The 15,083-nt window shown below is 38.7% G+C and overlaps 2 long non-coding RNA genes across 3 annotated transcripts in view; both read right to left on the bottom strand.

Moving 5' to 3' along the window:
- LOC145722230 (uncharacterized) overlaps positions 1 to 15,083 on the bottom strand; it is a 48,834-nt gene that overhangs the window by 29,489 nt on the left and 4,262 nt on the right. The window lies entirely within an intron of this gene.
- LOC145722234 (uncharacterized) lies at positions 11,801 to 15,077 on the bottom strand. Its single transcript, XR_014146351.1, has 2 exons — positions 13,294 to 15,077; positions 11,801 to 13,204 (listed from the first exon to the last, which is right to left on the bottom strand). It is a non-coding gene; the product is annotated as an uncharacterized LOC145722234 (long non-coding RNA).

The raw sequence follows: 15,083 nt of genomic DNA, 5'->3' as shown, positions 1-15,083 counted from the left end.
TTTTTTTTTTTTTCTTTTATCTTTTCCTGCCTCCAAGGAATCCAGAAGGTCTTAGGGAAGTATAGTCCTGTGTAACAAATTAGCTCCTTGGCAAGGCAAATTCCTGGAGGATGGGGAGCGTGCCCAGCAGCACTTCTAGTTACTGATGCCAAGGGAATAGGAAGGGTAATCAATTATTTTTTTCCCTCAGGATTGCAACGTGATATTATCCCACAAAACATTGGGTCAGATTTCCAAGGCCATGTTAGGTCAGGCTTGGATTACCCATCATATTAGTTAAGGTGGTACTGGTTTCAGGGCAGAGAAATGGACTTTGGCTGACTTAAACAAAAAGGGGGATTATCGGAAAGCTCCTGGGGGCTTTTATGAAATCAAAGGAAAGCTGAATAACCGCAGGTCAGCAAGGGAAGGACTGGAGCTCCAGGAGTTCATGGTTGTGCTGACATTGATATGATTATTTCAGCCGCCTAGGCTCTCTGGCTCTTCAGGGGAAGAAAATCTTATGGGCATTGTGGGTTAGCTTGGGTTCCCTACAAGCAGAGGGATTGTGGTGCAAGTGATTTTTGTGGGGAGTGCTCTCAGCAGAAACCTACAAGGCCGTGAGGGAAGCAGGGTGGGGCAGGAGCTAGTCTAGTCTCAGCCTGATCTGCAGAGTTATCCCATCTTGAAGCAAGGGAGTGTGCCTTTTGCATCCCTATGTCCATCAGTTATTGGCTGTGGGCATAGTTTCTCCAACATTTTTGGGCAAGGCTATTCAAGAGAAGTGGGTGGCTGTGAGCCACTAGCAGCCAACATTCACAGCAGTTGGGGGTTGGTGCACTGTCCTCGAAAGGGGATCTGGGATCTAGGCAGAGCACCAACTGTATCCATGCACGGCACCTAGCTTGGGTAAGGTGTCCACCCAAGAGCAATCAGCCATAGAGAGAGAGGCCAAAACCTGAGATCTAGACGTGGTAGCAGGGGCTGTTTCCAGAGGTAAGTGAACAGAAGAGTGAAGGGCAGTCATGCCAAATGGTGTCCAGCATATCTACTTGTATCACTTCCACTGAAAATGTCCTTCTGGACAAAGTGCAGAGCTGTGGCCAGCTGTATTTCCTCTTCAGTAAGGAGAACGTTTGCTTCCCAGGCACCCAACGTAATCTTCCTTAATGGCTTTAGGCTTGGAGTCACAAATTCCAATGTCAACAGAGATAAGCTAGCCAGGTTGTGTCAATTGTGACAGACAATAGGGAGTGGAGACAGTTTACCACAGTCCCTGACACTCTGTATTGCCTATCACAATTGATATTATTGCCTGACCTCTCTCTGTATGCATTTGAATGTATGATCCCAAGCCTAAACCCATTAAGGAGGGTTTATGTTAGGTGCCTAGGTATGAACCTGGAAGTGGAATCTGTAAGTCATAGGGTATAAATGTGTTGAGCTTTAGTAGACATTGCCAAAGAGTTTCCCAAAATGGTTGTACCATTTGATACTGCTTTTGATAGTATATGACAGTTCTAATTGCCCCACATCCTTACCAGCACTTGGTACTGTTTGTCCTATCTCATAGTGATATTAATCTGCATCTCTCTGATGACTAATAAAGTTAAGCACCATTTCATATATATTTTTTTATTGTTTATGGGAATGCTTTATATATTCTGTATATGAGTCCCTTGTCAGATATATAACAAACAATATATAGAGATACGTATAGCTACATAGACACATATATGCACACAGACACATATACAGTGGAAGAAGATATATGTAATTTGTATGTAAAAATATATTTGTTATACATAACTTTATATTTAAAAGTAAATATTAACATATTTATATTAAAATATTTATTTAAAATACATTAAATAAAATATTTAATACAAATACATATTTATTTATAATATATAATTAGATATATGATATACTTACATAAAAAGCACTCTGTGACTGGCTGCTTTTTAAATATTGTCTTAAATAATTTTTTTTTAAGGGCGCCTGGGTGGCTCAGTTGGTTAAGCGACTGCCTTCGGCTCAGGTCATGATCCTGGAGTCCCGGGATCGAGTCCCGCATCGGGCTCCCTGCTCAGCAGGTGGTCTGCTTCTCCCTCTGCCCTCTTCCCTCTCGTGCTCTCTGTCTCTCATTCTCTCTCTCTCAAATAAATAAATAAAATCTTAAAAAAATAATAATAATAATAATTTTTTTTTAAGATTTTATTTTTGGGGCACTAGGGTGGCTCAGTCAGTTGAGCATCTGACTCTTGGTTTTGGCTCAGGTCATGATCTCAGGGTTCAGGGATGGAGCCCTGGGTAGGGCTCCAGACTCAGCAGGGAGTCTGCCTTCGTATTCTTTTTCTCTCCCTCCCCCCCCACCCCTCCTCCTACTCATGATAGCTCTCTCTCTCTAAAATAAATAAATAAATATTTTTTAAAAATAAAGATTTTATTTTTAAATAATCTCTATACCCAATACAGGGCTCAAACTCACAACCCCAAGATCCAGAGTCCCATGTTCAACCAACTGAACCAGCCCCTCTTGAATTATTTTTATTATTTTATTACATTTATTATTATTTTATTATATTATTTAAGGTGACCCTCTTAAATAATTTTTATAATGAAAATAAGAATTTGGGGTGCCTGGCTGGCTCAGCTGGTGGAGCATGGGACTCTGGATCTCAGGGTTGTTGAGTTCGAGCCCGACATTGGATGTAGAGATTACTTAAAAATAAAATCCTTAAAAAAAAAAGAAGCATTTAAATTTGATTTAGTCCAATTTATCAATTTTTTCCTTAATGTTTAGCATTTTATGTTTCCTATTTAGGAAATCTTTGTCCATATCATAGTCATATAGATAGTCTCCTACTTTTTTTCCTAAAAGATGTACCACTCTACTTTTCACATTTAGAAATACAATTTATCTAGAACTTATTTTCTGTGTTTTGAGTTAGGAGTTGAGCCCCCAACCCCCATATTGATAGCCAATTACTTAGCACCATTTATGGAAAAGACCATCCTTTCCCAAATAGACTACTGTGCCATATTTGTCAGAATCAGATGATAAAACATGTATGAGTCTATTTTTGGTCTATTTTCTTTCATTGGTTTATTTGTTTAAACTTATGCCAATATCACACTATCTTAATAACTATAATGCTATAGTCTTAGTGCTATAACTATAGTTATATAACTATATAACTGTAACTATAGTGCTATAAGTCTTAGGGTGACTGATTGTCCTGGTTTTCCTAGTACATTCTGCACACACACCTCCCCTTCCATTTGAGATATTATTGACATATAATTGTGTATTAGTTTAAGGTATACAACATAATTTCTGGGTTCTAAAACTGAAAGTATTGCATCTGAGAAAACTCCTCAGTCTCTGGCAAACTGGGACGGTTTGTTATCCTCCTAAGTTCTGATATCTGGTGGCATTGATCCTCCTTTGTTTTTCTTCTTCAAAATTGCCTCAGCTATTCTTCACCCTTTGCATTTCTTTAAAATTTTTAGAATCAGCTTGTCAATTTCCAGGAAAAAAAAGAAAGAAGGAAGGAAAGAATGAAAAAAAGAAAGAAAGAAAAAGAAAGAAATCAAGCCTTCTGGGATTTTTCATTGGGACTGCCTTAGCCTATAGATAAATTTGAGGAAATTGGCTGCACTTCTTTCATTTATTCCTACATATTTAATGTCTTGTCATGCTATTGCAAATAGTACCATTTTTAAATTTTTATTTTATTTTTGTTGTTAGTGTGTTCCAGTATAGAAATAAAATGAAATTTTGTAGGTTGACCCTCATCCAGTGACTTGACTGAATTCACTTATTAATTATAATGATTTATAGATTCTTTTGGATATTATATGTATACAATCACTTGCTGTAAAATATGATCCATTTTTTTCTTCCTTTACAAACTGTAGGTTTATTATTACTTTCTTGTCTTATTGCACTGGCTGAAAACTCTAGTGCAATGTTGAATAAAAGTGGGGATGGAGTCACACAATTATCTTTTAATTTGATCCTATGGAAGATATTGGGTTTTTTTTTTAAGATTTTATTTATTTATTTGACAGAGAGAGAGACACAGCGAGAGAGGGAACACAAGCAGGGGGAGTGGGAGATGGAGAAGCAGGCTTACCGAGAGGCAGGGAGCCCAATGCGGGGCTGGATCCCAGGACCGTGGGATCATGACCTGAGCCGAAGGCAGACGCCCAACGACTGAGCCACCCAGGCGCCCCAGATATTGTTTGTTTTTAAAAATATTTTATTTGTTTATTTGAGAGAGAGAGAGAAAGAGAGAGCATGAGCTGGGGGATAGGGAGGGGCAAAGGAAGAAGGAAAGAATCTCAAGCAGACTCCCTGCAGAGCGTGGAACCAATGTGGGGCTTGATCTCGTAACCCTAAGATCACGACCTGAGCCAAAACCAAGAGTCAGATGTGCAACTGACTGAGCCACGCAGGGACCCCAGAAGGCATTGTTCTTTAACTTTAAAAAATAGTGTTTTGAGGGGTGCCTGGATGGCGCAGTGGGTTTAGTGTCCAACTCTTGGTTTCTGCTCAGGTCATGATCTTGGGGTCGGGAGATCAAGGCTCCATGATCCATGTGGAGTCTGCTTGAGATTCTCTTTCCTTCTCCCTCTGCCCCTCACACTTGTGCCCCCTCTTCTCTCAAATAAATAAATCTTTAAAAAATGTATATTGTTCCAAGGGTAAGAATTTTATGTACAGTGGCCAATGAATAGTTTTATGGCAGGTGGGTCTAACTGTACCCCTCCTTTTGTACAAATAAGCCCAATAAGATGACTTATTCTTGCATTCACCCATTTGCTGCTGAAATTGGGATTAAAGCCCATGTTTCCTGACGAGCTTCCCGTGAGTGCATCTGTTGGTTTTTGTCTGCCTGTAATCCCTACCCCTTTATTTCTTCATTCCAACCATGTAATTCCAGAAAGACTCCCAATCACATTACTCTATCCCTTTAGCTCCAGGGTCTTACACTAGGCCCATCAATTTATTTCTCCCCAAAATTCAAATGGAAGGCTCCTGAAGTCTTGCGGAAACGCCCTGAGAACAGGCACAGGGTCTCTTGCTGTTGCAGACCTGGAGGTCTTCTGATTCCTGTCCTTTCAAAGGTTATAATCTCTAGCTCTCCCATCAACTCTGGAACTGTTCAAGAATCCTCTTTCCAATGAACTACCTTTTACCCTTAGCCAGAGTCAGTTTCTGCTGTGTATTAATCAGAGAATAGATATACCCCCTATTCTCTTTACTCTGCCACCAACATGGAGCAAAATGGCAACATACTTTTAAGGATTTAACTGTATTCTATTTATATTTTATTTATTATATTTTTAATTTCTTCCTAATTGACTGAAAACAGTCATTGCATATTAAAACCATAACTTTGAATTTCTCTTATTGCATATGCATAATTTAAATCCATATATTCCAGGTTTATTTATCCCCGGGAAAGTTAGCAAGTTAGATTTTTTTTTTTTAAAGATTTTATTTATTTATTTGAGAGAGAGAATGAGAGAGAGAGCAGGAGAGGGGGGAGGGTCAGAGGGAGAAGCAGACTCCCTGCCGAGCAGGGAGCCCGATGCGGGACTCGATCCTGGGACTCCAGGATCATGACCTGAGCCGAAGGCAGTCGCTTAACCAACTGAGCCACCCAGGCGCCTGCAAGTTAGATATTTTGTTTTTGAATTTTTGTCCTTTCAACTCCTCTATTATAAGGATAAGAAAACATTTCTGTAAAGGGCCAGATAGCAAATATTTTGGGCTTTGTGAGCCATATGGTCTCTCTCACAACTACTCAACTGCTGTTGCAGCCATGAACAGTACATAAATGAATGAGTATGTCTGTGCTCCAATAAATGGACACTGACATTTGAATTTCATGTGTCATAAAATATTCTTCTTTTGATTAAAAAAATTCAAAATGTCAAAAACAATTCTTAGTTTACAAGCCATACAAAAATAGTCGTTGCTAGATCTGTTGCATGAGCTATAGTTGGTCAACTTCTGATCTTTCTCCCAATTGTGATACATTATTGGACAGGAGAAATAACGACTTATGAAATTGAGATTATAAAGCAATATGCATTATTTATGGGATATAGAGCAACTTGTTTGTCTCCTAAATTGATAAGCACATATTCAAGGATATAACTAGCAAGGAGATATATATCTATAAAGGATATAAGTAGATAAGATCTTCCTATTCCCGGGAATTCCTATGTAACATAGGAGAAAGCAGAAAGATCATACTATATACTAAAGTTTTCTGTAATTATTTCTTGACTATCTAATTTTATAATGTACTAATTAAACATTCATTGTTAATACAAAATCAAAGGAAATAAGGGGCTTTGAGATATAGATCACCTCATCACTTACAGTAATAATGATGCCTTATATTTATACAGCATTTGATAGTTCACAAAAATTATAGTTCCACATATTATCTTTTCCGATCCTCAAAACAACCCTGGAGGTAGAGAGGCAAGATATTATTATCCTAATTTCAAGAAGACCAACCTGTCCAAGATTACACAAGGACAAGGGAGTGGGAGGAATTTTCTAGTCATACCTCTGAGTCATAGTCAGACTCATTTCCATCAAATATAATGATACAATCATGTAATTCAAGAGCTGGGTAATGAGTAAATACTGCTTCACCAGCTGATGAACACACAGTGATTCAACATAGGGATGCCTTTGGTTTGTCAATGCAAGCCTCACATGTCTAGATCAGTGGGAAATCCAGACCTCCTCTCCTCTCCTCCTTGCTCCACCTCTTTCTCTTGTATATCTAGGAATCACAGCAATCAAAATCATGGCTGATTGTTCTGGAAGGTGTTACCCTAGCTGCTGTAGCAGCTGGGAGTCTAGTGTCATTGCTGGCTCCAGAGCTTTCCAAAGCTATGCCCTTGGAAAGCAATGCCCTTGTCAACTTACACTGCTGCCCACAGGATTTGAACATAGTGTCCTTGTAACTACTGAAGCACCAGTCTGAGATAATTACACTCCAACTCAGATCCAAGCTCCAGTGTCGCCAAGACCTTTGGCTACCATTACTTTGATTGCCTATGAATACACAGGCCATCAGAAGGAAGAGACTTGGAGTGTGCTTCCTGTCCTGACTGTGGCTATTACTGGAACACTTCCGTTCAGGGGTTCCACAAAAAAGAGAGATGCTCCTTTCCTCAGGATCATACTTTTAGACAATGCATCCACACCAACTGGCTCAGGGATCCTAATATTACAGGTCTTCCAATTCACTTAGTAACTTCCCCAGGGCACAAGTCGGCTATAGAAATAAGCTGCCCTAAAGCCTTTATGTATGTTTGTATGTTAAGTACGTATGGATGGACTGATTGATTTAAATTTAATTTCCACTTATGGAAAATTTAAAATACACACAAAAAATGGAGAATATGGTATTAAACCCCATTTATCCCTCATGTACCCACCACTCAGCTTTAACCCTTATCAATTCTTGCTTAATCTTGTTTTCATCTCTCTTGCCACTTCCCCCCTTCCCTCTGGAATATTTTGAAGGAAATCCTGTAGGGGATTATAGAATTCTGTCCTTATTCAGTATATGACTCTAGTAGACTATTTTCAAAAACACAACCACAGTATCATTATGACAAGGACAAAATTACAAACCCTTAATTAATAATTCCTAAATATCATCTAATATAGTCAAATTTCCCAGTTGTCTCAAAAATGTCTGTTTATAACTTGTTTGTCAAATCAGGATCCACCTACTGTATTTGGTTGTTAGGTTTCTTAAATCTTTCTTAATTTATTAAGGTAATTGTTTGATTGAAGAAATCCCATCATTTGTCCTGTAGAACTTTCCACATTCTGGGTTTAGTTGATTGCATCTTCTCTGGTGTTGTTTTGACACTTTCCTATATTGCTCATTCTCCCTTCTCCTCATCAACTGTTACATTTAGAGGCTTGATTGGATTTAAACTCAAAATATTTAGGGGAGTAGCAAAAATACTTCATAGGTGATTCAATATATTTTGAATGCACCACATCAGATGCATATGATTTATGGTCGTTCGACTCTTAGTGATGTTAAATATTGATCAGTGGCTCCAGGTGTTTTCACTCTACCCATCAATCATTCATTTAATGTTTTAGCAGCCATTGGTGATTGGTATTTAAGTCTATTTTATTAGGAGATTACAAAATTATCCTTTGTCATTTCTTTTATATTTATCAGCTGGAAATATATATATTTTTTAAGATTTATTTATTTTGAGAGAGAAAGCACGTGTCCACGTGCATGGAGGTGGGGAGAGGAGAGAGAGAATCTCAAGCAGACTCTGTGCTGAGCACAGAGCCCGACAGGGGGCTTGATCTCAGGACCCTGAGATCACCACCTGAATCAAAATCAAGAGTTGGGCACTTAACTGACTGAGCCACCCAGGTGCCCCTCAGTTGGAAATATTTTATACAAAGAGGCTTTTTCTTAACAACTCTGGTCACCCTAAAATACAATTTGTACAGGAGAAGCAGACTGATTCTTCTCCTTTATTTACCAACTGCCATTACCATATAACTTAGCAACTTACTATGGCAACTTCCAGGTGACTTGTATATTTTCTTTTCCTAATGTCATCATAAACGTGTGGATTTTAACATCATTGATGTGATAAATGATTTAAAATATATTCTGTAGGGGCGCCTGGATGGCTCAGTCGGTTAAGCGGTTGCCTTCAGCTCAGGTCATGGTCACGGGGTCCTGGGATCAAGTCCTTCATTGGGCTCCCCGCTGAGCAGGGAGCCTGCTTCTCCCTCTGCCCCTCCCTCCACTCCTGTGCTCTCTCTCTCAAATAAATAAATAAATAAATAAATAAAATCTATCCTGTAGGCAATGGTGAACCAGGCAACCTTCAAATATAAAGCATACCTGACCATGGATCTAAAAATCAAACAGTAAATTTATTGTTTTAGGAGGAATCCTTCCTTATGGAACTAAAAATTAAGATCAAAATCTCCAAACATCCCTAAACTTTTAGTCACAACACTTAACAATGAATATTTCCAGGATCTTATACTTGTTCTCTGATTTTCTTCTTTACTTTCACTCAGTTTATTCGACTTCATATCATGAATGTCTGAGTTATCTGATTGAGGCTAGAGATTCAGTTTCTGGCACGCCTAATGATTCCCATCTTTATTTCATTCAAATTACATTTATAAGACCTACATTTCCTATAACTAGTATTTGCAATTTCATTTTTATAAAATAAGAGCAAATTAACACCCAAATAATTGGCCAGTACTCTGGTAATTGAGCATGAGTGTGTGGACAATGGGGACGAAGCTCAAATGGAAGCATTGACAAATAGTGAGTGCCTGTGTGTGAGTTGAACGTGCTTGTCCGCTGACATACCAAAGCCGGAATTTGATGTGCAAAAGGAGGGTTAGGTGTTTTAGCAGCGTATGCATGAAACTCTATTATCGACTGTGACAGGCTGGATTGTTTGTCAGCTTGCTTGTTATATCGCCACCAGACAATTAGTTCTGAGAGGGCAGAAGCCACACCTGTATTGTTCGTTTACTCCTAGCATCTAGTACATGATTTTTTAAAATGGAAGAAAAAAATGATGTATGCAAGGCAAGAGAAAAATCTACAATGGTTTTGAACAGCGAGAGTCATAATTAGATCTATTTTTTAGTTGTACCTTTTGCATATTTTGACTCTGGGGTATGGTATGATACATATATCTTATTTATTTATTTTTTAATTTATTTAAAAATTACTTTGAGTAATTACTTTGAATGGAGTACATTTTATCTAGGAATATCCTGAACAGTAAACAAATCAAATGAAATCACTGGTAGTTCCATTCCTTACGGTTAACATTTGGGTGTCTATGTCTGTATAATATTAAACAATACAGGAATCATCTTGAACATATTGTTTAGTAGTCTACTACATTAAATACATGGCTAATACTATCCTATGTTACCTTTTCCTACGATAGAAATTTTAACGGCTATATTCCATGATCATGTCTATTTTTAAAGTAACCAGACCCAAATCCAATTTCCAAACATGAGATTCTGTTGAACAGGACCACAGAGCAGTGATTCTGATCAGAATCGTGCTTTTTAATAACAGCAGGTGATTCCATGGCACATACAGCTCCAGGATGTGAGATTAACTTCAACAACTATTCATTTAGTTTGGTTTGATTTTCTGCCAGTCTTATGACCAACTTGAAGCAGGTCCTAGAACAGAGAATGCTATGTTTGGTGTCCAGGGAAGTAGCAAACTAGAGAAGCCATCCCAAATTCCAGAGTAATAGAGAGAGCCAACATTCTCTTTATACCCATGTTATCCATTTTCTGCAGCAAAATTTGAACTAAAAGGATAAAAATGCCATACAGGTCAGGTTAAACATCTTGTGGGGAAAGTAACCTATTAGTGTAGAAAGGAATGGAAATGGTGATACCAAAAAGAAATTGGAAAACTAATCTGTCTATATATTTTGCTTTCAAGCAAAATTTCTACACTGTGTAAATAGGCTTCAAGAAGATAAACTTAAGCCGATTCATTGTCACTTGCTTCTGCAGTGGTTTCTCAGGCATCTTAGCTAGCAGCCACCCTGCCCCCAGGGTACTGAGGGCTAGTAAATATTTTTCAGGCACACTGACAATAGGAAAGAATTGTAGGACAAGAAACTACCTGCAGTACTTAGGTGGGAGTATCCTGGAAAGTGATGTGCTGAAAAACTGACCCTTCCAGCTGGTTAACTTTTATATTCATGCATTTATTTACTTTTTGTGACATTCACTCATCAATGACAAGTGAATATATGACAGCCTAATGATACAGGGGAAATAGTGCAGTATTGTGTATAGAATTGGGAGAGATGTAAAATGAGTGCTGTGGTATTTCTTCTTTCTTTACTTTTTTTTTTTTTTTTTTAATTTCTACATCCAAGGTGGGGTTTGAACTCAGGCCACTGAGATCAAGTCACATGCTCTTCCTATTGAGCCAACCAGGCACCCCCATGGTATTACTTCTTTTAAAAGCTTAAGGAAGGGGTTGTCTGGGTGGCTCAGTTAGTTAAGTGTCTGCCTTTGGCTCAGGTCATGATCCCCATGTCAGGCTTCATGCCCAGTGAGGAGTCTGCTTCTGCCCCTCCCCCTGCTCCTTCTCTCACACACTCTCTCTCTCTCAAATAAATAAATAAAATTAAAAAAAAAGAAGAGCTTAAGGAAGAATGCTTTAGGCCTTTGTTATTTGATATAGTATGTATTATTTTCTGACCACCAGTATCCATTTCTTTATTTTGGTGACAGCACCCCATTTTTTCTTCCAGGGAACCACTCCTTTCCTATAGTCCATGTTCTTTGGACCAAACAGCAGTGAAACATGTGACTCACGTTTGGCCAATCACAGCATAGAATTTTCCTAACTACAGTAATTTGTTAAGGGACAGGCAGATAATCTGTGTTGGTTTAATTAGTGAATCCAGGGACTTCTGGGAAGGAGCTCTTTCTTGCTGGACTTGGACCAGGATGGATGCAGACTTGAAATTTTTGGGAACCGTCTTGCTACCACATGAAACCTGAATATAAAGGCAATATGGAGGAGAGCCGAGACTTTTTATTGTTGCTTTTTGTTTTTCAGAAGGCTCTCTCTGATCTGATCTGAAATGGGCATGAGTGGCAGTAGGTTGAAAGTTCTAATTCTATCCTTATTTTCACAGGACGGCTAGAAGTGTCTAAATTATTTATAAGAAAATTGATACTTTATGACAACAAAAGAAATGAAAAAACTGTATTGGAATAGTTTATTATATAAGCATCATAAAATGTTCTAGGGATATGGCATTGTAGAGTGTATAAAATAAAATAGGTCTTTTCTCAAGAAATGTATAATCTACTTGGAAAGACATGAACAACATTAAAAATGAAACCCTTTAGAACACAAATGAATTGCAAACAGTATGCATATAAATATTCTGCTTGGCAATATAAAATGGTATCTGGAAACAACACCAACCTACAACAAAAGTATGGGTAAAAGGGTTTAGGCTAAACTCTGAGTACTTCCATTTAATTCTCATGGCAGTGGTCCTCATATCCCTAATCTTTAGGTAGATTCGCACATTTGTATTTCCTGTCTGGACGTTTCCTCTGAATTACTGACTTGTATATTTAATTGCCTATTTAATATCTTTACTTAGATGTCCAAAAAAAGTCTTTTCCTCCAAACTTGCTTGACCTAGACTGTTTTTCAAATTTCAGTAGATGGCAAGCCCTTCCTTCCAGTTGTTCAGGTCTAAAACCTTACGGGTTGTCTTTTACTTTTCTCTCTCCCCTTTTTAAAGGTTTTACTTATTTATTTGAGACAGAAAAAGAGAGAGAGGGTGCATGAGCTGGGGGAGGGGCAGAGGGAAAGGGAGAAGCAGACTGCCCGTTGAGCTCGGAGTAGATGTGGGGCTAGATCCCAGGATCCTGAGATCATGACCTGAGCTGAAGTGGACACTTGACTGAGCCCCAGGGGCCCCTACTTTTCTCTTTTTCTTGCATCTTGAATCAATTCCATCAGCAAATCTTAGTGTCTCTATCTTCAAAATGTATTCAGAATCTAACCACTTCTTACCTCCACTGCTGCCTGAATTATTGCAATAGCCTAACTGGTCTTCTTGATCTCATCATTGCCCCCCTAAAGTCTATTCACAATACAGCAGCTAAAACAGTCTCATTTTATTAGGTAAATTTTCAAACATACGGCAAAGGTGAAAAAATTTTACATTGCTCCATCTGTATACCCACTACCTAGATTCTACTATTAGCGGAGCATTCCTGCTTAAGATGACAGATTGTGTAGCTCCTCTGTCCAAAACCCTCAGATAGCTTCCCTCATTCAGAAAGGAAAAGGCAGTTTCTTATGATAGTCTTCAAGACCTACTATGATCTGGTCCCTAATTCCATTCTTCCCTGTTGTCTATTACTCTTCAGCCACACTGGTCTGCTGTTGCTACTCAAACATGGCAAGTACATTTTTGCTTTAGCGTCTTTGCATTTTCTGTCCCTTTGCTTGGGATGCTCTTCTCCTAGGTATTTGAATGACTTGACTCTTTCTTTGGATCACTTCATCAGAGGTCTTCTCTGAGTCTTCCGAGTAAGTATTAGGTGTCATTCAACCACGTTGAATCAAATGAACCTAATATTGTTCTGAGTTAAAAAAAATGTAAAAAATATCAGGAATTTCATACGGTTCAAGCTAATAAAATAGCACCACCACCTTACCCTTTTATTCTCACCTGGGTTCCAATATTCTTTATAGAGCTTCTCACAATTTTATGTACTATCATTGTATATTGTCCAGAAGATCCTCAAAGACTGGGGATCTTTCTGTTTTGTTCAGTGCTGTGTACTCAGCATGCAGACTGGAACTTGGCCTATAGTGGGCACTCAGGACTTATTTAAAGAATGAATTCTTCAAGTTGAAGCCAGAGTGATCTTTTGGAAACACAAATCTGATGTCACTTCCACTAAAAACTCTTAAATTGGTTTGTATCACTTTTGAAACAAAGACGGGAATCTTTACCAGATCTATAAGACCCTGCCTGATGGATCCTTGCTTAATTCTCTGGACTCATCTCAAATTATCTCCCTCATTTCTTTTCAGGCCCTGGGACTCAGCTGATTCCATTATGAAGTCTTTATGTATTCCCTTTATGATACTTCTGTTATCAAGTTCACTCTGAGTCAGTTTTTTTTTAAGATTTTATTTATTTATTTTAGAGAGAGAGCGTATGCAATTGGGGGTGGGGTGGGGTTGTGCAGAGGGAGAGAATCTCAAGCTGACTTCAAGCTGAGCACAGAGCCTGATGCTGGACTTGATACTACGATCCTGAGATCATGACCTGAGCTGAAGTCAAAAGTCAGACGCTCAACTGAGCCACCCAGGTGCCCCTCCCTGAGGCAGTTTTAAGTCTTGGCTCAAAGCATCTCTTGTGAGAAGCCATTTTGGACACCCCAGATTAGGTTGAGTTCCATTTCGATGCCCTCATGCACCACCTCCCTACCCTTAGTAATATCTATTCGGATTATAAAGCTGCTTTTGTGTGATAATTTGTCTCCCTTATCAGACGGTAAGTTTCATAAGAAAACACAGCTTTCTTTTTACTTCCTACTGGATCCCTATCATCTATGAAGTATCTGGCACATAGTAAGAGCTTAATACTCCTTTAAAAAAATCAATCCTGTTGTGTCCCTGTTATTAGTGTCTAACTGGGTACCTGGTACACAATAGATGAATACCTTTGCTAAACGAGCCATAGTATGAAAGATGTTTGACTACTCATTTACAATAAATATAATGCAGAAGAGCCATCATTTGATTATCTGTGATTAGGCATTTATACATAATTGATACCTACACCAAATCCCAAATTCTCTCATCAACTTTTCCTCACCACTAAGACTGAAGAAAGTAAGTTACACTTCTTTTCTTTGTTTACTCTCTAGTGGAGTAAAGAGTGAGCTGTCTGGCTAGGAAAATCCACATAGAGCCAGAATTAGCCTTAAGTGAGATTTGGCTTCTGAGCCAATAGACCGTGGCATTCTCACTTGGATAGTTAGATGTTTAGAAACTTTTTAATTTTATTTTTTAAAGATTTTATTTGAGAGAGAGAAAGAGACAGAACACAAGCAGGTTGGGGGGGGGGGCAGAGGGAGAGTGAGAAGCAGAATCCCCACTGAGCAGGGAGCCCAACACAGGACTCAATCCCGGGATTTCAGGATCATGACCTGAGCCAAAGGCAGACGCTTAACTAACTGAGCCACCCAGGTGCCCCGAAACTTTTTTATTTTTAAAGATTTTACTTATTTATTTAGAGAGAATGAGCAGGGTAAGAGGCAGAGGGAGAAGCAGATTCTCCACTGAGTGGAGAGCCTGACACGGGGCTCGGGTCTCCATCCCATGACCCCAGGACCATGACCTGAGCTGAAGGCAGATGCTTAACTGACTGAGCCACCCAAGTGCCCCTAGAAACATTTTTTCCCCAAATAAAAAGCTTTGCATTATTTTTCTTATTTTTTTGAAGAT

Source organism: Leptonychotes weddellii, chromosome 1 (assembly GCF_054177405.1).
Source record: "Leptonychotes weddellii isolate Sample4059 chromosome 1, ASM5417740v2, whole genome shotgun sequence".
NCBI classification, from domain to species: Eukaryota; Metazoa; Chordata; class Mammalia; order Carnivora; family Phocidae; genus Leptonychotes; species Leptonychotes weddellii.
The sequence above is the reverse complement of the archived record's forward strand: the minus strand, read 5'-3'. Positions and strand labels throughout refer to the sequence as shown.